The sequence below is a fragment of the Micropterus salmoides genome, unplaced genomic scaffold (genome assembly GCF_014851395.1).
Source record: "Micropterus salmoides isolate LMB-PRFRI ecotype aquatic unplaced genomic scaffold, ASM1485139v1 Ms_hic_scaffold_12, whole genome shotgun sequence".
Classification (NCBI taxonomy): Eukaryota; Metazoa; Chordata; class Actinopteri; order Centrarchiformes; family Centrarchidae; genus Micropterus; species Micropterus salmoides.
The window spans coordinates 23,051,720-23,078,052 of record NW_024040263.1 but is presented as its reverse complement, the minus strand read 5'-3'; the positions used below and the strand labels follow the sequence as shown (position 1 = coordinate 23,078,052).

Sequence of the window (26,333 nt, the reverse complement as noted above, 5' to 3'; positions counted from 1 at the left end):
GATTTTTGCTTGCACAAATGGATGGAACTGTGCAAAGCAAATGTGGAGCAATTTGTTTACTAGCCTAACCTTATAGTGATACAGGGAAGAGGCTATCTAGCACGGATCCACAGCTGTTGGCTTCGTAACGTTCAATTTAGATTTATTGTGGTTTTACTGATACTCGAGTACATAGCCTCTCAGTCGCTGTGACTTACAGACTTAAGTTACTTACTGCGATTTAACTGTTAAAACGAGATTGTGTCACACTTTATAACATTCAGTCCAGCACCCTAACCTTTTCATTATCATCATTATCATCATTGCTGAGCCTCCGGTGAAAGATACACAGATAGTTACTGAATAGCAGCAGACCAGCTAACGATGTAGTAAATGTAACTATCATGTAACGAGCATGGATTAGTTCTCAACCTCAAGCTGATAAAAATATTACTGTAACGTTGCAGTGGAAGTTTACCTGAGTTTCCAGCTCTGTCTGTTATCCCTGTCTGTCTACAGTCGCAGTCACTCTGCATTTTATTAGGAGGATTGTGCCAATATGCAGCTCGCTGCGTGAATGCATGTTGATCTGCCTCTGAGCTGGGAACGTTAAAGTACTCTGTTCCCTTGAAGATGTCTGGAGAAAAGCCACAGCTTGCATGCTAGTGTTTCTGCGTTTTATTGTGGGATTTCGGTATGAAAGCGGTTGTCTTTCGGATTATGCTCGCTCATGAGTTCAAGCGAGCAAGGGTACGAGCGCACACCTGGTTGCAATCTTAGAACCGCACCACTAGTGGCTGCTGAAAACTACATAATGCCCCTTTAAGAAAATATAACATGCTCACAATGCTGTGTGGACAGGTTTAAACAGAGGATAGTTGGGAATTTTTGACAGCTATCATACCAAGAGTAAACATCTGGATTCAAGGCTGATTCCTGTTAATGAAAAAATGCTTCGATTGGTCCTGATCTCAATTATATGTATGGGTTGGTTCAAGGTATCCTTGCTTTGCTTTCTTTTGAGGGTGTTTATCATTAAAGGCTTTCTTTTGTGAAATCTAGGCCTCACATACAGTAGCTTATTATCCATTACCCTGTTATGTGTCGTTGCGGTGTGGAACATATAATTATGTTTACATGGAACATGAATTCATAGCCTTCATGGTTCCTACACAGTGGTGTGAGCAAGTACACCAGCAGGTCACAAAATAAGATGCTGCCAGTAGACTCTCAGCATTAGGTGAGTGCAGTGTGAGCAGTAATTAACAACAATGTTAAGCAAGCCAAAGCTTAAGCTGCACTGACATTTCACTTAAGTAAGGACTACACACACAACCAAACTCTCAGCACTGATTCAACCTGAAACCAAAACCTCTGGTTCCCTTTACAAAATCAGTCTTGTTAGTACTGTTATTTTTGAGGTAGCTGTGTTCCATGCAAAATTATTAGCTTCACAAAGCCTAAAACAGAATAAATTTTTCCAATTAATAATAAGAACTAATAAAGATTTTCTCTGTTTGCATTTCCAGAATTGAAATGTCCAACTCCCACCAGGAGGAAACGATCTAACACTATCATGGAGGTCAGAACTACATTAGGTAAGAATTACAAATTTAAATGTTATAATGTTATAACCACTAGCGGTTGTGTTTATAGTCATATTTTATGAATGAATAAAAATAATATTTCCCTCATTAAAACATAAATAAAAATAACGTTATTTGTATTGCACTTTTCTAAAAACACTATTTACAGGGCCTTTAAATATAGTGATTCTATTAAGAACAGATCAAAACTTTAGAATGGATTTAAAAGATAAAACAGATTTCCTCAGGCAGGCCATTCCAAATTACAGGCACCTTAATAGAGAATTCACATTCACCTATAGTGTAGAGCCTGGACTGTGGAAAAACCAAAATGCCCTGGCCTGTGGAACTCAGGATGCATTCCAGCTCATGAAGAGTTAAAAGTTCAGCAATATAATTAGGGGTAGACTTTTCTGCTAAGTAATCAGTAGGATCTTGAAAACAATCCTAAATCTTACTGGCTGGCTATGTTTAGTGCCAGTGTAAAATCTAGCTACAGCATTCTGAATAAGCTGGAGAATTGAGACTGATTTTTAACTGAGCTTGATTTTTGATGTTTCTGAGTTGAAGGAAGCAGGATTGCATAATTCTCTTTACATGCTCATCTAAAGTCAGATAACTGTCAAAAGCACACCTAGGTTCGTGGCTACAGGCTTTATATCAAATGAATAAGTCCCCTACATAATGTACAAAAAGATGTTTTGTGTTGGGCTTCCCAAATAAGAATATTTAAGTTGTGCTTATAATTCAACTAAGGAAGGCTTTTGGACATCCCACATTTATGTCCATGAGACAGTTTCTGAGAGTATTGACGCAGTTGGGATCATTATATCTTAAGGTTTGATGTAACTGTGTGTGTGTGTGTGTGTTTGCAGCATAGCTGTGAAAAGAAACATAATGCTTACAAATTACATCGATCAGCCATAACATTATGAACACTGACAGTTGAAGTGAAAAACATTGATTACCGTGGCGCCTGTCAGTGGGTGGGGTGCATTAGGCAGCAAGTGAACATTTTGTTAGAAGCAAGAAAAATGGGCAAGCATAAGGATTTGAGCGACTTTGACGAGTGCCAAATTGTGATTTTTGTGGAAAAAGTCAGAATCAGCTTTATTGCTAGGTATGTGTACATATACGAGGAATTTGACTCTGGATTGTACATTGCTCACTCATACAAAAATACAAAACTTCAGTATATACAATACAAACATACACGCTATGAACAAAAACAATATAGACATATTGACAAATAGTGCAGTGATCAGAGTACAAAGGATGCAGGTGTATGTACATGTCGGAGGTGTATGTGATATACAGGTATATATACATGCATACATGTACACATGTACACAGTACAATGAAGCGCAGTGCAAAGGATGCTGGAATAAATAAGTATAAGTGTTTTGTGCAGGAGTTATGACTTGAGGTAGGTGGATTTGGTATACAGTATCTACAATATGACAATAAAACGGTATGAACAGCACTGAAATACAGAATGGTGAATAAATAAGTGTTAGCCAGTAAACAGGTGGCTGATTAGAGACAGAGTTTACTGGGTTATTGAACAAGAATTGTTCCTGACACTGTGAGTCAGAAATCAGCTGTTCATCAGAGTGATGGCTTGTGGGAAGATACTGTTCCTAAGTCTGTTGGTTTTGGCATACAGTGCTCTGTAGCGCCTACCAGAGGTGAGATGGGGTGAGATGGATCTGCAGTGATGCTTCCTGCCCGTTTCCTGACTCTGGAAATGTATAAGTCCTGAATGGAGGGCAGGTTGGCACCGATTATCTTTTCTGCAGTCCTGACTGTCCGTTGTAGTCTGCTCCTCTCCTTTTTGGTGGCAGATCCAAAACAGACAGTGATGGACGTGCAGAGAACAGACTGGATGATGGCTGTGTAAAAGTGGATCAGCAGCTACTTAGGCAGGTTGAGCTTCCTGAGCTGGCGCAAGAAGTACATCCTCTGCTAGGCCTTCTTGACGATGGTGTCCGTGTTGGGCTCCCACTTCAGGTCCTGGGATATAGTGGAACCCAGAAACCTGAAGGATTCCACAGCAGACACAGGACCGTTGAGTATGGTGACAGGGGACAGAGTGGGGGGGCTCCTCCTGAAGTCCACGGTCATCTCCACAGTTTTGAGCGTGTTAAGCTCCAGGTTGTTCTGACCGCACCAGAGAGCCAGCTGATCAACTGACTCATCACCGTCCCGGATGAGGCCGATGACCATTCAGGAGTTTGACAGATGGGTCTCCTGAGGTGCAGTTGTTGGTGTAGAGGGAGAAGAGCAATGGGGAGAGCACGCACCCCTGGTGGGCGCCAGTGCTAATAGTCCGGGTGCTGGATGTGATGTTCCCCAGCCTCACTTGCTGACTGTCAGGAAGTTTGTGATCCACTGACAGGTGGAGGCTGGCACAGTGAGCTGGGTGAGTCTGGTGCTGAGGATGTCCGGGATGATGGTGTTGAACGCTGAGCTGAAGTCCACAAACAGGATCCTAGCATATGTCCCTGGAGAGTCGAGGTGTTGCAGGATGTGATGCAGACCCAAGTTGACAGCATCTTCCACTGACCTCTTAGCCCTGTAGGCAAACTGCAGGGGTCCAGCAAGGGCCCTTTAATGTGCTTCAGGTGGGCCAACACCAGTCTTTCAAAGGACTTCATGACTACTGTTGTCAGGGCGACGGGCCTGTAGTCATTTAGTCCAGAGATGGAGGGTTATTTGGGGACCGTGATGACCGTGGGGCGTTTGAAGCAGGAGGGAACTACACACAGCTCCAGTGATCTGTTCTGAGTGAAGATGGGGGCCAGCTGGTCTGCACAGATTTTCAGGCAGGATGGAGACACACCGTCGGGGCCAGGAGCCTTCCTGATCTTCTGCCTTTGCAAGAGATGGCTCACTTCCTCTTCACAGATCTTCAGTGCAGGTGAGTGGTCAGAGAGGGGGGGTGGCAGTGTGTCAGAGGGGGACGTGCCTGTTTGAAGAAGGTGTTGGAGCCAGGGAGAGGTGTGACTGTGGGCTTTTCAAACCTACAATAAAAGCCATTCAGCTCGTCTGCCAGTTGTTGAGTACCAGCAGTGTTGGGGGATGGTCTCTTGTTGTTGGTGAGTGTCTCTCCACACTGACGCAGGGTCGTTGGCTGCAAAGCTGTTATTTAGTTTTTCAGCGTAGCATCTCTTTGCTGCTTTGACCTCCTTAGTCAGAGTGTTCCTGAGTTTTTGCTGTGAACCAGGGTTTTAGTCGGCACACACATGTCCTCACAAAAACTGATGTAAGATGTCACAGTGTCAGTTAGTTCGTCCAGGTCAGTGGCTGCAGCCTCAAAAACACTCCAGTTAGTGCAGTCAAAGCAGGCCTGTAACTCCAGCTTTGACTCGTTGGTCCATCTTTTCATAGTCTTTACAACAGGTTTAGGAGATTTCAGTTTTTGCCTGTATGTTGGGAGAAGATGCACCAGACAGTAATCAGAGAGTCCCAAGGCTGCACGGGGAACAGAGCGATAGGCGTCCTTTAATGTTGTGTAGCAGTGGTCCAGTGTATTAGTGTCCCTGGTGGGACACTTAATATGCTGTCTGTACTTTGGGAGTTTGTCACTGCTGGTTCTGATAGAAAGGTGTCAGAACACACAGTGAATACACAGTTGAGTCCATGCCTCAACGGGTCAGGGCTGTTTTAGCGGCAAATGGGAGTCCTACATTATGACCGACAGTTGGCCATAAAGTTATGGCAAAATGGCGTATATGGCCTAATGCAAGCATGTAGAGCAGGGGCTCTTAACCTTTCTGGCATTCTGAACCCTTTTTGAGGTTGAAAATATTTTGCTACATCTGCATTCTCTTAGCAAAGACCAAGTTGTGTCATTGAGCCACGGAAGAGTTTGAGGTTGGGTTAAAATGAGTTACTATCTCGTCAGTGCCCCTATTATGACAGACACTGTAAATCACAGTGGGTGGCAAGGAAAGCCTCAGAGAATTTGGTTGCAGAGGTTACATTAAATATGCGAGAACTGAGTGAAGAGGACGGCTTTGAAATATATGTTGCAAGCCAATTGAGAGTACAAATTCAAGAGGTTTCGCCCTTTACATGAGTAGACTTATTAACACATTAAGTTAGGTTAAAAGACTCAGTGAGCTGCATTGCCAGGAATCTGGCTTGGACACAAGAGTAGATCTGAGACATTGCTGGTGAGTTAAAGGATTTATTAACAAACAACAGAAAGAATAATGCAGGGATGGAGACAGGTTGGCAAGTGATGTGGAGTTTGGGTTTGTACTCCAAAATTTAGGCGAATAGTTGGGCTTATCTGGCTGTAGCTGTCCGTAGGATGTGTGCAATGTCACTTATCCATGAATGACTGAGCTTCATCCAAAGAGAAAAATAAACACACAAGAATATAGGTGTTAAAATCACAATGTTAAAATTACAATTTGGTAGTATTAAGGTACAATGAAAGACCTGAGAATTCCTGGATGCCATCTTGGTTCAGTTTAGCGGATCTGTAGACTAGGACACAAAAGCAAAGGAGCCTTACAGTATACCAGAAAACTCACTGCTTCAAAGGTGTTTAAAGTGTGGCTTCAATCAATAAAGTGCAATCACTTACATTCAACCAAGTTTCAGTAATAAATTAGTTACTAAAAGATTGGTGGGAGTGTACGACTTATATTGCTGTTAGCTGAAACTGATTTTACCTGGTAATTTACCTGGTAACAGGAACTTGATGGGGAGGAACTATGGGACTGTTTTTTGATAGGCCAAGCACTGTGTAGAGTTAAGGTTACTTGGCCCCTGATTGTGTAAGATTAAACAAAATGTGTTACCAGCCAACATTTGTGAGACATGGTGGTCCACCATCCCTTTTAAATTAAGCAATCATTAAAAACTGGGGCTGCACAATTAATCTAAACACAATCATGTGTCAAGTGCGATTACATAACCTCAAAAAGGGTGCGATTTAATAAAGCAGAAAAAATGTGTGTGCCTCTTTTCTGCCTGTGCTGCAGTCTACTCATTATCTCCGCTCACACCGGGCTCTCGCATGTGCTTCTAAAAACAGATACATGTAATCAGAAAAATTATTTATGAGCAGTGTGCGAGTAACGTTTAAGACAACAACCTACCATAACCCCCTCCCCGCCCTGCTGCTAATCGTTCAAAACATAGTCGGACTTGTCACCGGAGCACAGAGAGAAATGCCCGTGGGCCGGTTGCTCAGCGTCGTTGGTAGCTGAAGTGGTCAGACAGAAGAAAACAGGGAGAAGATAAGGAAGGTTTGTGTTTGGCTTGCAGGACATTTAACGTTAGCTGTACTGGTGCCTTTTGTTGTTCAACATGTTCAACTTTCCATAAAGCCAACATGCTTGTCAGTGTCATTTTTCATCAACCGACCAATCACAGCCCGGATGGGGTGGGACATTAAAAAAGTTTGATGTGCTACACCAAATCTTTAAATGTTGAACAATATCATTATTACAAATTAGTACTTAGCATTAACAAATTAGAGACCAATGTAGAGCCTTTTGCTTGCACAGGGATTTAATGAATAAAAATGAGCCACAGAAATTAAACTGTTGTAACTGTATTTATTATTCAACTAGTGGTAAAATAGTATACTGTTATATGAAATTACAATAATGTAGTGATATTCTATTAACTGAACATTATAATTTATTTACTTTATTTAATGTTATAACATTATACTAATACACTCAGGTATACTAGCTCCTCCTTCAGGTTATGGATAGTGTCTCTGCAGTGGACAGATGTAGATTTAGCCAGGATGCCAGTGTGCCAATATTTGCTCCTTCTAACCGCCTCCTCTGTAGAGCAACACAATTGGAATTTCCTTAATGAATGATAAAGTGCCAATAGACTATTATATTCTATTTTTGAACATATTTATTCAGCTGTAACAGGGTGAAATGAAGGTGGCAATAACTGAAGATGATAATATGTATTAAACAGAAAATACACAGTTTACTCATGGACCTATGATTGTAAAGTCCAGTCTTTAGAGATACGTGGTTCTAACCAGATAGCAATACTACAAACATCTGATGATCTTATAAAATGTGAACCTTTTACTGGACAGTAAGTGCTTTTACTTTTCATGCATTAAGGAAATGTTACGAATAATACTTTTTCTTAAATAAGGTTTTGAATGAAGGACTTTTTACTTGTCCTGGAGTATTTTTACAATTTCATATTAGTACTTTTACTTAAGTAAAGAAACTTAAGTACTACTTCCTCCACAATTCCCTAAAGAAATCGTCGACCACAACGCATTGATTAGAGGGAGAAAAACGACTTTGCACTGGGTCTCTGATTATACAGACTTCTTGCTGTCACGCCAATGTATTTATATTTTTGACCCTGTATGTATAATTTTTGATCTATTTTGATTAAAGAAATACCCAAATGATTTTTAAAAAATTAAATATGTATGTTGTACAATCATTTTGCCCCAGAAAAAGAACAGGTCAAAGAAATCATTGAAAGTCCAATCTTGCCATGATATTCATTTCCACGATGAGTACAATATATTTAAACTGACCGCATCTGTATGTTTTCTCGGTTTTGGTGGGTGTGTCAGAGGTGTTACCCAATCAGCAGCTACGTGTACATAAAAATGCAGTGAAGTGCAGTACCAAAGGCCGGTTCAGTTTAAATAAACGTTTTGCTACATTTGCCAGCCGTGAACTTGGCCCTGGTGTTCCCCAGAAAGTCTGCCAATAATCTTCATAATTGTTTTCACCTGCAACTTCTCCCTCTGCAACCCAATTTAACTGGCACCACCCTGAAGAGACATGCCTTACAGTTTGAAAACCTCTGCTTTGGATAGCCCAGAAAAACCATTGGTGTTAAACAGATCAATATTCAGAATGCCACACATAAAAATATATTCCATTTATATTCTTTTAAATACAAAAATGCTTTTGTATTTCTCCAAAATGTTTTAATTACGTTTTAAATCTCACCTCTCCCCTTTCAAGTGAGTCAATATAAAGAAAAAAAACAACGTGACTGCTGTTTGGATGGCATGAAGGACACCCCCCTGTCATATAATTGTGAGAGGCGCAGCGAGTACATCATTGACGGTCCAGCGTGTGTTGAAGCCTTTCTGCACTGCTGCAAGGAGATGGAAAGTCAGCGAGCTGAGAGGAAGCATGACAGCCTCCTACTGGCACGCAGTAAGATGGGGACAAGGGATGGAGGGAAAGGCAGCATTGGTTACTTTTATTAGTCACACTGGTAAATTGGGAAGTTGCCACCCAGTGAAAAATACTTACTAATTTTTTTTTTTTTTACAAATGACACTTAGGTGAGGATGTTACGAGTTACATGGACAGCAATGAATTTAATTCTCGCACAAACTTTCCTGAAAGTTGGCAGTGGACACATATCAAACTGCCTGCTTGCCCTCAACAAACACCAAACTGGTGAGTCAACTAAAACACAAAAAATACAGAGATAAATGAAGTGATTCCTGAGAACTAGTTTAGTCAGCCAAATTCAGTCTGCCTTTATACCCACATGGTGTACTCCTCTCACTAAAGCATATATCTAGCGTACCCTTTAAATCATGGTGAGGTACTTGAGACATTTTTCTGCCGTGCCTTCTGCAACACAGATCACCTGAAACTATGCTGATGACTGTTGTTTATATACTGTAGCATCCAACATTCACAAAAGTTTCCATGTGAGTTGGTTGACTAAACTTCATTCATGACACCACTAAAATCTTAAAATGAAAGACTGCTCTTGTGTATTTCAGTGACACCACATCAAATGAGACAACATTCCCTTTGAGAGACTCAATCACAACCTGGCTGTTCACTGGCATCAGTCTTTCAAGAACTCACGGTGAGGACACCCACAGATGCTAATCTCTAATCTCTTATCATGATCCATACTTTTCTTTTGCTCTTGTTTGATTGTCCATTCATCTTTAAGGTATCTGTGTTGGCGAACCATTAGAGGTAATTGTGCGAAGGACTTCTTTATTGATCTCAGGATGCCTTACTCTGCTGTCCGTGGAGAGCAGTTGGAAATTAAGGCAATACTCCACAACTACAGTCCAGATCCTATCTACGTAAGTCTGAGCTATTCTTTTCATATGTTTCAGGACAGAACACTTTCACATAGCCAGGGGCATGTCTGGGGGTGGCATTGGGTGGCATGTGGCACCTGTGAAATCTGATAGGCCACAGCAGGGGCTCTCCGTGCCTCTCAAGTGTCTAATGACCCCTCTCATATTTGTAAAATTTTCCAGAAAAGATTATCAAAATCATATTTTAAATGTGTCATTGTGCGCTGTCACTAAGAGGATCATGTTTTCATATGTATGAAAGGGGCTGTCACCTGTTACAGTTAAAGTAGATATAAGCAGTGGAGACTGAAATATTAACGGAATTCTATTTTGACATGTGATTTATCAAAGGTCACTCAGATACATATTTTTGAATACTTCGTCGAGAGGGAGTGTGTGTATACAAGAGAGGTATTCAAGGCTTGGATGCCTATAACTATTTTCATTCCGGGAAAGTTAAAAGCATCCTAACTTACACGAAAGGAAATTTGTCATTTACGTGGAAATCGAAGCAGGTCACTCTACTCCGCCTGGATCTTTGCGACAAAGTCTGGTGAAGTCCAGAGCAGGTGTGTAGTCATGTGGGAACGATTTTGGTTACTGTGGAGCAGTGTGTCCAGGATGGACCGATCACGTCACGGTTGACTAATCAGACAGAATGCGCTAAACTTAATCTTGTAGGCGTTTTACTAGAGATCCCAGTTTCTTCTCCAGTAAAGCCAGTTTCCCCTTCAATTCAATGTTTTCATTGTGTAGCACGTCAGCCATTGACAGATTTGTACCCACAACAGTGTATCCTTCTTGAGGGTCAGCATGGGTGACCTCTATGGAAGGTGAATCGATGGACTCAACCAGAGAAGGACGATACTGTCTCCTCTGGTAACGCTCCAACTTCTGGGAACCATCAGTGGTGTTTTTGTGTGCGAATATTGATTGAACATAATCTGGGTGGCATGAGTCCACTGATAGCACACCTAAAATTAAACAAAAGACAGAAACAGTTCATCCATATCTATTGTGGTTACATGTACATTCCTCTGTAAAAAGTGCGTACTTTTATGATATTGCTTAAAAACCACGATTATATGAGACATAAACTGGGGCTTGTGGGCAGCATAGCCTGCTGGCTGGGATGGGCGGTATACTGATACATGTATTAAAATCGTTTTAATTTGATGGCACTCATAAAATGGTTTGTTACTTGTATGAAAATAGTATTGTGGTCAGTATTTTTGTATTTTAAAAATACAGAAAACACTTCCCCCAAGAACGCTCAGCATAGCAAGTAAAGTGATATGTATTGTGGTTGCTGTATTTAGTATGTATTTAGATACTGTTACATCCTGAGTATTTTGTGTCTTTTACGTTGTTCATCTTGCTAAGTTACAACAGAAAATACTCAGGCAATGTAACGCTGTCACATCAGTTTGAAACCGGAATCACAATGATTCAAGTGTAGTTAAAGTGTAGGCTATATTTTACTTTATACAATGCTACTATCAATTTAATTAGCAAATGTACTGTATAACTATTACAGGCTTGTTACTTATTATGAGTTTGTTACTTGAAATGAAGTGAGTGCTACAGAGCCTTGAATTCTTGCCTGGCTGCCAAGCCTCTCCACACAGTGGTGATTCAGGCTCACCGTCTCCCCTCTTCTTTAGGAAACCGTAACATTTTTAAATAAAATGTATAGGAGTACATATAATATATGAGTACGTATAGTACACTCATCTTAATTACATTTAATCAGGCACCGCCATTGCCCAAGTGTATCTGCTGCAGGTTTATCAAGTGTAACTAATATCAAAATCAATATTTTTCCATTTTGGTTTTAAAACAGAGAAACAAAAACCGATGTCTGTTTTTTTGTTTTCTGTTTATTTGTTTTGGTTTTAAAACAGACAAACCAAAAAACAACTCTTTTTTTTGATTCAGTTTTGAAACTAAGTAATCAAAGAACGCTTTTGTTAAGTATTTAGCACCGCTGCTCCACCTTCAACTCTATGCCTTTAAACACTGTGTCCGCCCCTCAGTCCATGTGAAGCCACTTATTTGAGTTTCCTCGTCTTTTCTCTCCCTGAACACAGTCACTCTGTTACAGTAACGTTAACTTACCTAGCCAAATCTAACAGTGCTTGTTTGGCAAGTTTAACGTTAACATTGCATAACATCAGCTAACTGACGAGATGGACCATTACTTTCCAGCTTGTAACAGACGCCTTTTGTTTCCAAGTATTATAATCCTAAATTACTCTAAAATACTTCTCTAATATGTTTTGACTTCTGTTCATGTAAAACCTTAGCATACACTCATTTTATCTTAGTATTGTTAGCACAGCTTGGCATTGCTTAAAGCTTGCTGATTAGCTAGTTAAATAGCTAAGCTAACATCTTGACCATTACCTTTCTTTGTCTTGGTTTCTCTTTTTCAAGGTGCGTGTGGATCTGATTGAGAATCAGGCTGTGTGCAGTTCAGCTTCTAGGCGTGGGAGGTATCGTCAGGACAACGTTGAAATTGGGAGCCAAACCACACGGTCTATACCCTATGTCATTATTCCCATGAAGTTAGGACAACTCCACATTGAAGTCAAAGCAGCTGTTAAAAACAAATTGTTCACTGATGGAATCAGGAAGAATCTGCTGGTGGTGGTAAGAGAAACAGAATCGTACAGTCAGCTTGGAGCTTGGTATGCCATATTAAAGCTGTCTCCTGTTGTGGTGCAAATATTAAAGCTGTAACTATGTTGTAAAATATTTGCTTGAAAATAGTAGTGATTCCAGATAGGTGTAATTGTTGTTTTTCCAGCCTGAAGGAATACTGACAAAATCTCTGAAGACTATAACCCTTGACCCTGCAAAGAAAGGCATAGGTGAGTTCAGCAGTTTAGGAACTGCAGTAAACACAGAAAATTTGCCTGTTTTTTCATTTGCTAATACTCTAACTTGAAAACTCTTTCTAACTTTAGATGGCAAACAAGAGGAAATAATTAACAGTGAAATTCCTCAAAAAGATTTGGTTCCAAACACACCTACTAGCACAGAGATCTCTGTGACAGGTGAGATATACTTTTTTTCCAGCATGTTATCTGATACACAGTGCCTGAACAATGAACTCTGTATTATTAATTGTGGCAAAGGACAGTTTTTCCTGATTAAAAATGACCTGTTTTGTTCCTCCTGTTGATCCTGTCCTTGTTCCTATGTGTTCGCACAGGAAGAGAGCAGATGAGTGCACTGGTGGAGAACGCCATTAACGGGAAATCTATGGGTACTCTGATCAATCAGCCCTCAGGTTGTGGAGAGCAAAACATAGCCAGTATGACGCTGCCTGTCATTGCAACCACGTATTTGGACAAAACCAACCAGTGGGAAACTGTAGGATTTGAGAAACGACAAGAAGCCCTCGAACACATCAAGACGGGTAGGCACACAAAGATGTATTTATTACCACAGATAACCAGAAACATACCAGACCAAGGCACTCAAACAGGCATCCAATGGATAAGATCCATAGAGTTAAATTGCAGTCAGTAAAAATGTTGTGTTTTGTTTTTTCCAGGTTATGTGAATGAGATGGCCTATCGTAAAAGTGATGGCTCCTTTGCTGTGTTTCCAGATCACAAAAGTAGCACCTGGTGAAGAAAAACATGCATGAGCTAATACTCATTTAACTTAGATTCTGAGTAACTCTGATGACATTCGACATAGTTCATGTATAGGTTATTTAACTGAAGCAAATTAAAAACTATTGTACCTTCTATTCTCCTCTCTAAGGCTGACAGCCTATGTTGCCAAGGTGTTTGCCATGGCCTATAATCTGGTGGCAGTGCAAAGAGACGTCATCTGTGACGCTGTCAAGTTTCTGATTCTCAGTGCACAGAAACCTGACGGCTCGTTTGAAGAAACTGGAACGATTATCCATGGAGAGATGATCGTGCGTGCACGAAAGAACATACATTCTTTATCTTGTTATTTACTATCATTATAAATGAACAAACTAATATTTAATGTTCTTGATTGTAATGGTAATGATGGTAATGACGTGTGTGTATGTATAGGGTGATGTGCGCGGCGCAGATTCAGACGCCTCCATGACAGCTTTCTGCCTTATTACCATGCAGGAGACACGCACAATATGTAATTTCACTAGTGATGTGAGTATGTCACCTGCATGCAGTGTTTTCTCTTTTTCCCTCACTTCTTTATTTTTTACCCGTAACTACCCGTTAGTAATATTTCTACAATTTAGGAGAGCGAGGGGTTGTGAGTATGAGTAAATGAGCACAGAGAAAAGACATGATATCCAGCATTCAAAATGGTTAAAACATTACTACAGTATTTTACATTCTCTAACAATAAGTGCACTAATACAATCCAGGCAATATTAACAAAAGCCTGCAATTTTTTACATATCCCCACAATCACAATGTTTTTACAGAAAAGGGCAACTGGGATATAACTGCCCATTTTCACAGTCAATGCGGCTTTCCACATCAAAATAATCCAATTCAGAATAATTTATTTTTATTTTGTCTTTGCAGATAATCCGTGGATAATTGGGTGGGCTGGGTCATAAAAATTAACATTCTGATGGATGGTTTTGGGTGGGTGAAGTAGGGTAAAGAGATGTGCTGTGCACAGCAGCATAACTTCATTGATTATTTAAATCTCACTTATTTATTCTGTTAAAGAAATTGGTGAACTGACCCTCCCATACTTTGTTTCTGTGTCTAGATCCAAAACCTGTTTTCAACGGGAATGGCAGATGACACTCTGATTAGTTTAATTCATGTTACGGCCAAACCACACTTATGCTTAATTGCCTGTGTATGTGTGTGTGTAATGCCGAGTTAAGATGCCTTTGTGGGCCAAGCTTAAGCCAATAACATCTGTATGCCAATGGATTGTGGACTCAGTATTTGATAGTATTTTGATACTCCCTGTCCGGTTCCCCTTCCAGACATCATCCACACCTCTCTACACCCAGACTCAGTGCTGTTCTGTCCTTACTGTAAAGGAAGGATGTTGGCTTAATTGGAATAAACAGAGCTGGACGGGTTCATACATTTTCCTTATGTGCATATCATATTTTGTCAGACTCTTACAGCTCCATTCCTATCTCACGGCTGGATGTCCAGTATCCCTTTTTTCTCTTTGATATTGCAATGCATGAATTTGATGTGAAGTTAATGTTGTAATGTTGGATGAAAACGCTATTAATATACTGGAATAATTTTCATGTCTGCCACTCATTCAGCCCCTTAAAATTGCTATCTATACTTATGTCTTTTGCTTCTGTTCAGAATTTCATACACAGTATAGAAAAAGCAGTTTCCTACCTGGAAGGACGTCTGCACAGCCTCACCAACTCATATGCTGCTGCTATTACATCATACGCCCTGGCAAATGAAAACAAACTAGACCGACAGATCCTCTTCAAGTTTGTCTCAGGTTTTGTCAAAAAAAAAAATTCTTACATACTGAGAAACTATAAAGTATCTAAGGCTATGTTCCCACTGCAGGCCTTAATGCTTAATTCATTACGCAGATATATTTTTTGATTGATTGTTCACAGACCTTTTTAAATGTGGCCCATAACAGACTCCAGTGTGAACTGGCCCTTAAAGTGACCCGCATCCACAAAATAATAATACAACGTTTAGAGTGAACCTACACTATGTTTCTGAAATTGTGAATATTAATACTTGGCATATTAATTTAATAGGCATTCGTTGAAAAAGGGAGGCCCCACCTCAACACCGCACAAAGAGCTAGGAAACCTTGGTTTGTAGTATTGTAATTAGACAATTAGTTACTAATAATCAGTCAACATTAATAGATCAATCTCATATCTAAAGAATGAATTCTCTGAGCTGTGACCTGGATCATAAACAGAACACACACACCATCCTGATTAAAATGGAATATTTATTTACTAACTAAGTTAAAGACAAGTGAAGGGTAAATAAGGATATATATATATATATAGAGAGAGAGAGAGAGACACAAACAAACAATGATTATATGGCAACAACAACGTACAATAAACAGAAGTTGGCACAAAATTAACAGGGTTCAATGTAAATTCTTGTTTTTTTATTCTCTTTTACAGGCATGTCATTAAGAACAACTTATTTACAATGGCGGCTATTGTGAAAAGAATGATTCTAAAAGAAATAAAGGAAGCAAATTGACGCAGGTTGTGAATCCTAACGTAGTCGCTAAGTTGTAATTAAGCTATAGGTTTCAGAGCTCTAGGGACATCAACGCCTGATCAGCGAATGTCGAGTTTTGTTTTGCCTTACTATTCAGCCTGTTCACTGCTTCAAAGGCCTACAGCTGGCAATCCAGTTAATTGTGTTAACTCCCATTCGGTGGGGCTTGGCACACCGTAAGAAAGTGGCAGAATTGGTGATAGGCCAGTGGGTTGATTCTGGGGTCCCTCAGGCTTCAACAGGTAGCGTCAGGAAACAGTCTTACAGTTGGATGTGGCGTAACTTACTTGTATGACTAAGTTCACAAACTCTGTTGGACATTAGCAGTAGTCAAAATCAATTCAAATGAAATAAGGTTTCAAAAGAGAACTTCTTGGTTGCTTCTTAGTCAAGAGACATAATCAAAGTAATAACTTTAAACAAAACAAAGATAAAAAGGTATCATCAATAATACGCTGAGGTTTGCGAGACCTCGTGAATATTATTAAACGTTGCTAAAGTAAATTTAAAAAGATAGCTAGTCTGGGGAAATTTTGTCCCAGGTAAAGGCCTTAACAAATAGGCAAGTCAAATCTCCTGCTCTGGGGAGACAAAGGAACAGGGAGAATTAAAAGTTGCAGAGATTTCTCCAGACAGGAAAGTTTAGGAGAGTGTTCTGGAGAGTAAGAGCATAAGACAACAAGGTCCCCTGGGTTTTGTTTGACATGCCCCTGGGAAAGTGGCAAACAGTGGGAGGTCACCTTGATTAGTGTCTTGAGGATTTAATTTAACTGTTCAATAAGTTTCCAATGTTTATATCATTTAATCATCTCTTTTCACAATGTCACTTTTCTTTATGTCATAGGAAGTTATATAATTCTATATAAAATACACATTCTAACAGTAGTAGAAAATATTGTTCAAACAAGACATCAGATCCCCAGCAACCACTGACAGTAAATACAGATTGTTATGACCTGGCTCAAAAGGCCACAACAAAAGGGAGACACACCATGGTAGAAGTTTAACAAAATGTTTATTTAAACCAAAATTAACCAAATTAAGAGGTATTTCAAACTAACCTAATTAAAGTATGGACATACAGTACAGGCCAAAAGTTTGGACACCTTCTCATTCAATGCGTTGTCTTTATTTTCATGACTATTTACATTGTAGATTCTCACTGAAGGGATTGAAACTATGCACATAAACTAACACATATGGAATTATGTACTTAACAAAAAACTGAAATAACTGAAAACATGTCTTATATTCCTAGTTTCTTCAGAGTAGCCACCCTTTGCTCTGATTATTGCTTTACACACTCTTCGCATTCTCTTGATGAGCTTCAAGAGGTAGTCACCTGAAATAGTTTTCCAACAGTCTTGAAGGAGTTCCCAGAGATGCTTAGCACTTTTGCCTTCACTCTGCGGTCCAGCTCACCCCAAACCAACTCGATTGGGTTCAGGTCTGGTGACTGTGGAGACCAGGTCATCTGGCGCAGCACTCCATCACTCTCCTTCTTGGTCAAATAGCCCTTATACAGCCTGGAGGTGTTTTTGGGGTCATTGGCCTGTTGAAAAATAAATTATGGTCCAACTAAACGCAAACCAGATGGGATGGCATGTTGCTGCAGGATGCTGTGGTAGCCATGCTGGTTCAGTATACCTTCAATTTTGAATAAGTCCCCAACAGTGTCACCAGCAAAGCACCCCCACACCATCACACCTCCTCCTCCATGCTTCACGGTGGGAACCAGGCATGTTGAATCCATCCGTTCACCTTTTCTGCGTCGCACAAAGACACGGCAGCTGGAACCAAAGATTTCAAATTTGAACTCGTCAGACCAAAGCACAGATTTCCACTGGTCTAATGTCCATTCCTTGTGTTTGTTGGCCCAAACAAGTCTCTTCTGCTTGTTGCCTCTCCTTAGCAGTGGTTTCCTAGCAACTACTTAACCATGAAGGCCTGATTCGCACAGTCTCCTCTTAACAGTTTTTCTAAAGATGTGTCTGCTGCTAGAACTCTGTGTGGCATTCAGCTGGTCTCTAATCTGAGCTGCTGTTAACCTGTGATTTCTGAGGCTGATGACTCAGATGTACTTATCCTCAGCAGCAGAGGTGACTCTTGGTCTTCCGTTCCTGGGGCGGTCCTCATGTGAGCCAGTTTCATTGTAGCGCTTGATGGTTTTTGCGATTGCACTTGGGGACACATTCAAAGTTTTCGCAGTTTTCCGGACTGAATGACTTTCATTTGTTAAAGTAATGATGGCCACTCGTTTCCCTTTACTTAGCTGATTGGCTCTTCATAATATGATTTCTAACAGTTGTCTAATAGGGCTGTCGGCTGTGTATCAACCTGACTTCTGCACAAGACAACTGATGGTCCCAACCCCATTAATAAGGGAAAAAATTCCACTAATTAACCCTGACGAGGCACACCTGTGAAGTGAAAACCATTTCAGGTGACTACCTTATGAAGCTCATTGAGAGAACACCAAGGGTTTGCAGCACTATCAAAAAAGCAATGGGTGGCTACTTTGAGGAATCTGAAATACAAGACGTTTTCAGTTATTTCACACTTTTTTGTTAAGTACATAATTCCATATGTGTTCATTCATAGTTTCGATGCCTTCAGTGAGAATCTACAATGTAAATAGTTATGAAAATAAAGAGAACGCATTGAATGAGAAGGTGTGTCCAAACTTTTGGCCTGTACTGTATGTAGTCTGTGGTTTCAGTAGTGTCCGTGCAGGATGATGGTTGCATGAATGTATATGTGTGAAGGTGTTGTAGTGTGCAAAAACAAGATGAATACTGCAAAGCAATAGTCCAAAACCAAAGACAACCAAACTAAAGAGGAAACCGGGGAGCCCTGACCTGGCCTCGACAGCAGCCTCCTGCAGAAATGAGAAGATAGAGTTTCAGCCTACACTCAAGGGCACTGGGCCCAGGTGCCTCCAGTTACCACAATCAGCTCTTCCTCTACAGGGAAGAGAGAGCGATAGGCCACACCCACTCCTGACCCCACAGGGTGTCACAAGTTAAATGAACAAAGAGCTGATCAAGTTAAGAACAGTTCAAAGTTGAACCTTAACCTTCAATTATTGTTCTCAAACATACTTTCTTCTAATAAACAGGATAATAACAAAGCTAATAAATAGCAAACACAGGTTAAACTTTACACTTCGTGGACAATTATTCGATTCAACTCGATCTCACAGTTGAATCTTCGCAGAGCCACTATGAAACAAGGATCACACCATTTTGGCTATATAGGGGTGCTCAACCTCTGATTTTGCATAGAACTACCGGTTTTCTCCCAATAAGTTAATATACACTATACAGCCTATTACGATATAAATATCGACATATAATGCTGTAAATAAACATGTGAAAAGAAAGAAGCTTTTAAAAATAAATAAAAAAATAAATCTGCATGAATAAATCCAAAATTGTAACCCTAGCCCTTAAGGTAGGGGGTGTCAGTGTGCATGTGTGGAATAGCGTGTGTGATAGAAGAGGGAGAGAGACAGAAAGCCATCTGTGCCGGTGTTTTGAAGAGTTTTGCATAAACTTTGCGGTGGAGTTTTGCATAATCATTTATCACCACTGATGAACCCCACACAGTATATTATATTGTTTTTAAACAGTACTTGGAATAGATCCACAAGCAAGGGCGCCGAAAGTGGGACTGATTACCCAAAGCCACTTGGGCTGCAGTGAACACAGCCTAGATAAGATAAATGAACTGTTTTCACATTAGAAATGCTGTTGATTATTATTACACATTTTGTTTTTGAGAGTTGAAATTCAATGAAGATTAGTAAGTATAAAAATGTCTGTCTTCTTCAGAGTTGACCCACTGGCCTGTACGTGATGCACATCTTTTCACACTGGAGGCCACAGCTTACGCTCTTCTGGCTTTGGTCAAGACAAAGGTGAGCACATCCCAGATATGTGTATTTTACAAGTGTGTCATCCAATGGACAACTCATAATTCATACTACACTGAGTGAAATGATTGACGACCTTTAGAAATATCTTGTGTAGTTGAATATACCAAATTAAAACACTCTACCAATTAATTGGTCAGAGAAAATGTAGACAGTCTAGACTATGATTATTGAACAGTGCACAAAACTTGTTTTGCATGTTAAAGATGTGAGCGCATGAAGAGCGGGGTAAGACAATGTTAATAGGTTTTATGATCACAGATGATATGATGATACATGATAAATTCTTTCTTTCACCATATGCTATTACTTATTTGCCATACTATGTAATATCAAGGCTGCCACACGGAAGGAATGAACTCACAATGCACGACTCCAGGAGGCACGGGTGACGATAGTTTATTTTACACAGATAACTCACAGTAGTAGTAGTAGTTCAGAGACGCTGGGCTGGCAGCTTGGTCGGTAGTAAACTGGTTCTATACACGGGGTATCTAAAGACAAAGAAACGCTGGAACACTGTCACAGGGAACAAGCAGATCTAACACTGAGGAGGAGTGGGTATTTATACAAAGGGACCAGGGAGGCAATGAGGCACAAGTGGAATACATTAGGGCGGGGAAAGGTGATCACACAAGAGGGAGGCAGGCTGGGGTTTTTGCCTTTAATTTATACTCTATACTATAAAATATTTGATCCCCTGCTGATTTTGTATGTTTGCCCACTGACAAAGAAATTTTAATAGTAGGTTTATTTGAATAGTTAGAGACACAACAAAAAATTCAAAAAATACTGAAAAAATTGATTAGCATTATAATAATAATAAGAAGAATTTCATCCCCTCTCAATCAGAAAGATTTCTGGCTCCCAGGTGTCCTTTATACAGGAAACGAGCTGAGATTAGGAGCGCACTCTTAAAAGGGAGTGCTCCTAATCTCAGTTTATGACCTCCAAACTCTCCACCCTGACCAAGACCAAAGAGCTGTCCAAGGATGTCAGGGACAAGATTGTAGACCTACAAGACAATTGCCAAGCAGCTTAGGGAGAAGGTGAACAGTTGGTGCAATTATTTGCAAATGGAAGAAACAAGAAACATGGAAGAAAGTGTCTGTCTCTCTCAGTCTGGGGTTGCATGCAAGATCTCACCTCGTGGAGTTGCAATGATCATGAGAATGGTGAGAAATCTGCACAAAACTACATGGGAGGATCGTATCAATGATCTCAAGGCAGCTGGGACCACAGTCACAAAGAAAACAATTGGTAACACACTACGCCATGAAGGACTGAATTCCTGCAGCGCCCAACTCTAAGGTTTGCCAGTGAATATCTGAATGATTCACAGGATTTTGGGATCAACTCAACTTGCTTTGTATGGAGGAGGAGAAATACTGCCTATGACTCCAAGAACACCATAGACCCCGTCAAACATGGAGGTGGAAACATTATACTTAAGGGGTGTTTTAAGGGGACAGCACAACTTTATCACATCAAAGGGACGATGAAGTCTTTCCCTCAGCCAGCACATAGGAAATGGGTAGTGGATGGGTATTCTAGTATGACAATGACCCACAAAACATGGCCAAGGCAACAACAAGAAGTGGCTCAAGAAGAAGCACATTAAGGTCCTGGAGTGGCCTAGCCAGTCTCTAGATCTTAATCCCATAGAAAATCGAGTTGCCAAACGTCAGCCTTGAAACCTTAATAACTTGGAGAAGATCTGCAAAGAAGAGTAGGACAAAATCCCTCTTGAGATGTGTGCAAACCTGGTGGCTAACCACAAGAAACGTCTGACCTCTGTGATTGCCAACAAGGGTTTTGCCACCAAGTACTAAGTCATGTTTTGCAGAGGGGTCGAGTACTAAAATCACTCATGAAAAGGCAAATCAATTTATAACATTTTTCACATGCGTTTTTCTGGATTTTTTTTGTTATTCTGTCTCACTGTTCAAAATAACATACCATTAAAATTTTAGACTGATCATTTCAGTGGGTAAACAAAATTAGTATGGGATAAAATAATTTTTTGTTGTCTGTTTTATATACCTCTTATTATATATCTTTTTACCTTCTTTATGTACTGTACTGATTTCTGTCCTTTTACTGCTGCAACAAATGGAAATTCCCCTCTGGCGATCAATAAAGGCTTATCGTATATTGTCAAACCCAGGCTAAAAACAAGATGATTAGTGGACAGACAATTTGGATGCACATCTCAGTAAATAATAAGCATCACATTTTCACTTTAAAAATAGTATTTTATATTTGAAATTTTGCGTTTGAGTGGGCCTGATGCAGCTCGATAACATTGATATATAGAAAAAATCTCAAGTCCCACAGACCCAGGTGAGCTCAGACCCTAAAGCCCCTTTTCCACTACACAGTACCAGCTCGCCTCTACTCGCCTTGTTTGGTTTTCCATTGCGGAAAAGTTGTACCTGTACCTGCTTCCAGGTACTTTTTTTCAGAGAGAGTCGTCACTATTCACTGTGTCCTCATTGCTCACGCCAGACAGAGTCCAGCAACAGCAAGTTTTAAATTTTACAGTTTTCATACTTTATTTTATAACTAAATCCACTTAACCACAGATGTTTTGAGGTGAGAAATCAACTGTGTAGATTTTGAATATTGACAGTTTTATGAAAAGTGATGGCAGAACAAAAATATGCTTGAGCAAGTGGCAGCGGGGGAAGCCTGCGCCAACCCGAGGCTCCCGAGGCCGGCCAGCTGCCCGCTCACAGCCCTCTGGTCCCACTGTCACACAGACCGCTGCAGCAACAACGACAGAGGAAAACACAGCTGTAAGGTTTTCATACCGCTTATCTGTCTTTACATTCTGCGTAATGTCAAAACGTTTTAACTTAAATGAAGAGACAGCTGTATGTGGATCGCTGGTGTGTGTGTTGCATTGAACATTAAATTACGTCGCAGTTGTGTGTGGCGTCACTATGACGACCAGCTACACTGAGGGCTACTATCTCGGGGTACTATCTGCAATGGAAAACGGAGCGCGGCCAAGCCAAGTCGAGATGTGCTGGTACTGGTAATGGAAGCGCCATAATGGAACAGTTGCTGCTCCACCAAATGACCCAGCAGATTGGGCCCCAGTCTTAACAGATTTTATGAGGACGGAGGATTGTATTGAGAGCATTGCGGTGTCAGGTGTGACTGTGCAGCAGCTCTGCTTTGGCACCGTGAGTCACAGTTTGTCACTGAGCGCAAATGTAACTTGTAGAGTTTTGCAATGTCTAAATCTAAAAACTGAAGCCTTGCACCGTTTGGGACTGTGAGCTGCACTTTATCAGTGGTGCTGAAGTTAACGTCTCTGTGGATTTGTGGTGAGATTTCTGCCTGTTTTCAGTTAGTTTCCACCTCCTTGTCTCATCCTAACATGCAGTCCCAAACTGTGTCTGTCAGAAGATGTCTTGAGTGAAATTTAAAAAGACAGGTCGCTTTTAGTTAGATCAATAGATTAAAATATGTTGTACTTTTTACTTTTGATTACATACATATATTTTAATACTAAGTACTTTTTTACTTTTAATTGAGTAGGTTTATACTGGATGACTTTTACTTTTACTTGAGTAACATTTTTCGTGAGGTATCTGTACTTTTACTTAAATATGAAAATTGAGTACTTCTTCCACCACTGGCTGCCTCTGCCTGAAACAATAGTCCAAAGCTTCTGTACTAACTAAAGATTCGTGCAGAATCAGCTAATAGGACTGCTAACTGTACTAGTAACTAACAAACTTCGTAAATCAGAAAGTCGAGGCAGAGTACCTTGAGGACATCATAGGGAAAATCCGAAAATATCTTCTCCAAAAAATATGATACAGTTTCATTACAACTGGTAAAAAAAAAAAAAAAATTTCATATAGGCTTCACCCTCTAAGGCTATCACTAGTGGGTTTATCCCTTTCGCACATGCACAGCACCGAAGAGCTTTGTCTATGCTCATCAGTGGGACGGGCCACAACCATGGTTTCACCTTGTGTATATATGAACGTGAGACCTGGAAATTGGCTCCCATGTTTTCTTCAGGACTGCCTAAAGAGCATCTAAAGCACTAAAGAAAAGCTTTCCTCACCATGGCATCCAAGAAGCCAGTGTGAGCTGAACGAGATGACGGCGATACCATGCGGCTATGCTGTGTCTGCCAGACAGGCTTCACCCTGCCCAGGGATCTCCATCCTGAAACCTCTTCACCTCCAGGGCGAGTTGCTCATACTGCACTTGAACCCTTAACTGCGCTGCACAATGGCTGCCCTCTGCTCCAAATTCAACACATTCTCACTCCCGACTCGTCATATATTGACGCTTGGTCAATACCTCTTGGCATTGCTTGATGGGTACCCCTTTAGTGATGTTTAGGGCTCTGTGGTCAAGTTAGCAACGGTTAGCAACAATAAATAATGTAATAAAAATCAGGTTAGACTTGCTAACACTTGTGTAACTTGTTCAATTACGTAAACTATGTAACTTAGATAAATATTTAATATTTAATGTTGACTTTTTGTCACACGGGAAATGAACACCGGTCTCCTGGTTGAAAGTCCAGTTTCTTGACTCTCCACAAGTATGCAGGAATAGTAATGGTCCAAAAAACTTACATAATATTAATAATAATAATAATATGTTGAATCAACATTCACACTAATAATTGATACAATATAATAAAATGTTAACTACAGAGATTTAAACCCTTTTCTTGATTTTCATTATTAAAGGCTTTTGATGATGCCAAACCTATTGTCAGATGGTTCAACGAACAACAGATACATGGCGGAGGCTATGGATCAACTCAAGTAGGAGTCTCTTTTTCTCTCTTTGGCGCAGTATATTTATGTATATTTATGCATTTATGTACCTACAGCACTGTGCAAAAGATTTAGGCAAGTGTGGGAAAAATGCTGTAAAGTAAGAATGTTTTTAACAATAGACATGTTCATAGATTATATTTATCAATTAACACAATGCAAAGTGAGTGAACAGAAGAAAAATCTAAATCAAATCAAAATTTTGTGTGACCCCCCTTTGCCTTCAAAACAGTCAAATCAATTCTTCTAGGTACACTTGCACATAGTTTTTGAAGGGAACTTGACAGGTAGGTTGGCCCAAACATCTTGGAGAACTACCCACAGACATTCTGTGGATTTAGGCAGCCTCAGTTGCTTCTCTCTCTTCATGTAATCCCAGACAGACTCGATGATCTTGAGATCGGACTCTGTGGGGGCCATGCCATCACTTCCAGGACTCCTTGTTCTTTTTGTTCTTCTGATAGTTCTTAAAGACTTCCGCTGTATGTCTGGCATCATTGTCATGCTGCAGAATAAATCTGGCCCAATCAGATGCCTCCCTGATGGTATTGCATGATGAATAAGTATCTTCCTGTACTCAGCATGGAGGAGACCATTCATCCCATAGAAAATCGAGTTGGACCAAATCTCAAATACAGTATGTTCGCAACCTCAAACTTGCAAGGAACCTCCACCATGCTTCAATGTTGCCTGCAGCCACTCATTCTTGTATCGCTCTCCAGCCCTTCAGTGAACAAATTGTCTTGTGCTGCAGCCAAACATTTCAGTCCAAAGCACCTGCTCCCATTTTTTCTTGCAATTCAGTGGTCTGTCCACTGACCATGGTTGCTAACACAGACCACTAGTCCTTACCACTAGAGGCGCTGAAGCTACTGGTTCGGACCAAGGTCACCACCATGAGCCACTGGTCGCAGACCATTAGCATAAGCGCCCCTAGTGCTAGCAAAGAGCATTTTAGCAAAGAGACGAATCTGTGGTTCTTTTTTAATGGGGCTGATGCCATGGTCTGCTGTAACAACAAATACAACTGTGATGTGCTACCAAAACATTATAATATACTAATGGATGAATGTTAGATAAAAACTAAATCTTTTGCCATTTTCTTGTTTTTACAGGTAAGCTGTGTCTTCCGCAGCCCAGCTACACTCCAGGGAATTGTGCATGTCTTCTACTACTTCTGTCTATCTATCTGTGGCTCAAACATAAGTAATCTTGAATGTTAAGAGCTACAGACGAACCTAGTATTTATTTTCGTTCTTTTAATTACATAAGAAGAATAAGCTTTGCAGACATCTTGAATGTTCTACACTCCCTCACCATACTGTTGTTACAAAGTAATATAAGGACTGCGGTCTGTATTAAGTAGTATCCAGTAGTATATCAGTTGTTATCCCATACTCAAATTACACACTAACAACAAGCTATATGCTGTTCTCCCATTATTTACACATAAACAAAAAGCCATGTGGGGTGGAATATAAAAGGTTTTTATTCTATTGTTCACATTAAACTGTTATTTATTTCTTAATTACTTTTTATATTTATTTGCTTTGTTTTGGAGGTATTTTTTAGTTCCTATCTAACACACAAATAATTGTAGCTGGTTAAGTGCAGTAAAGTTAACTTTAAATTGGCTCTACTAACACACATAAAACATGGCTTAACAACAAGAACATTTAACAAAAGTATACAATTTGTATCAATAATAGGTTTGTC

The 26,333-nt window shown here is 40.2% G+C and overlaps 1 long non-coding RNA gene and 1 pseudogene across 1 annotated transcript; one reads left to right on the top strand and one right to left on the bottom strand.

Moving 5' to 3' along the window:
• The window catches only part of LOC119899470, an 87,061-nt pseudogene that overhangs the window by 36,007 nt on the left and 24,721 nt on the right, over positions 1-26,333 (top strand).
• Positions 16,778-19,693, bottom strand: LOC119899477. Its single transcript, XR_005443860.1, has 2 exons — positions 17,514-19,693; positions 16,778-17,418 (listed from the first exon to the last, which is right to left on the bottom strand). It is a non-coding gene; the product is annotated as an uncharacterized LOC119899477 (long non-coding RNA).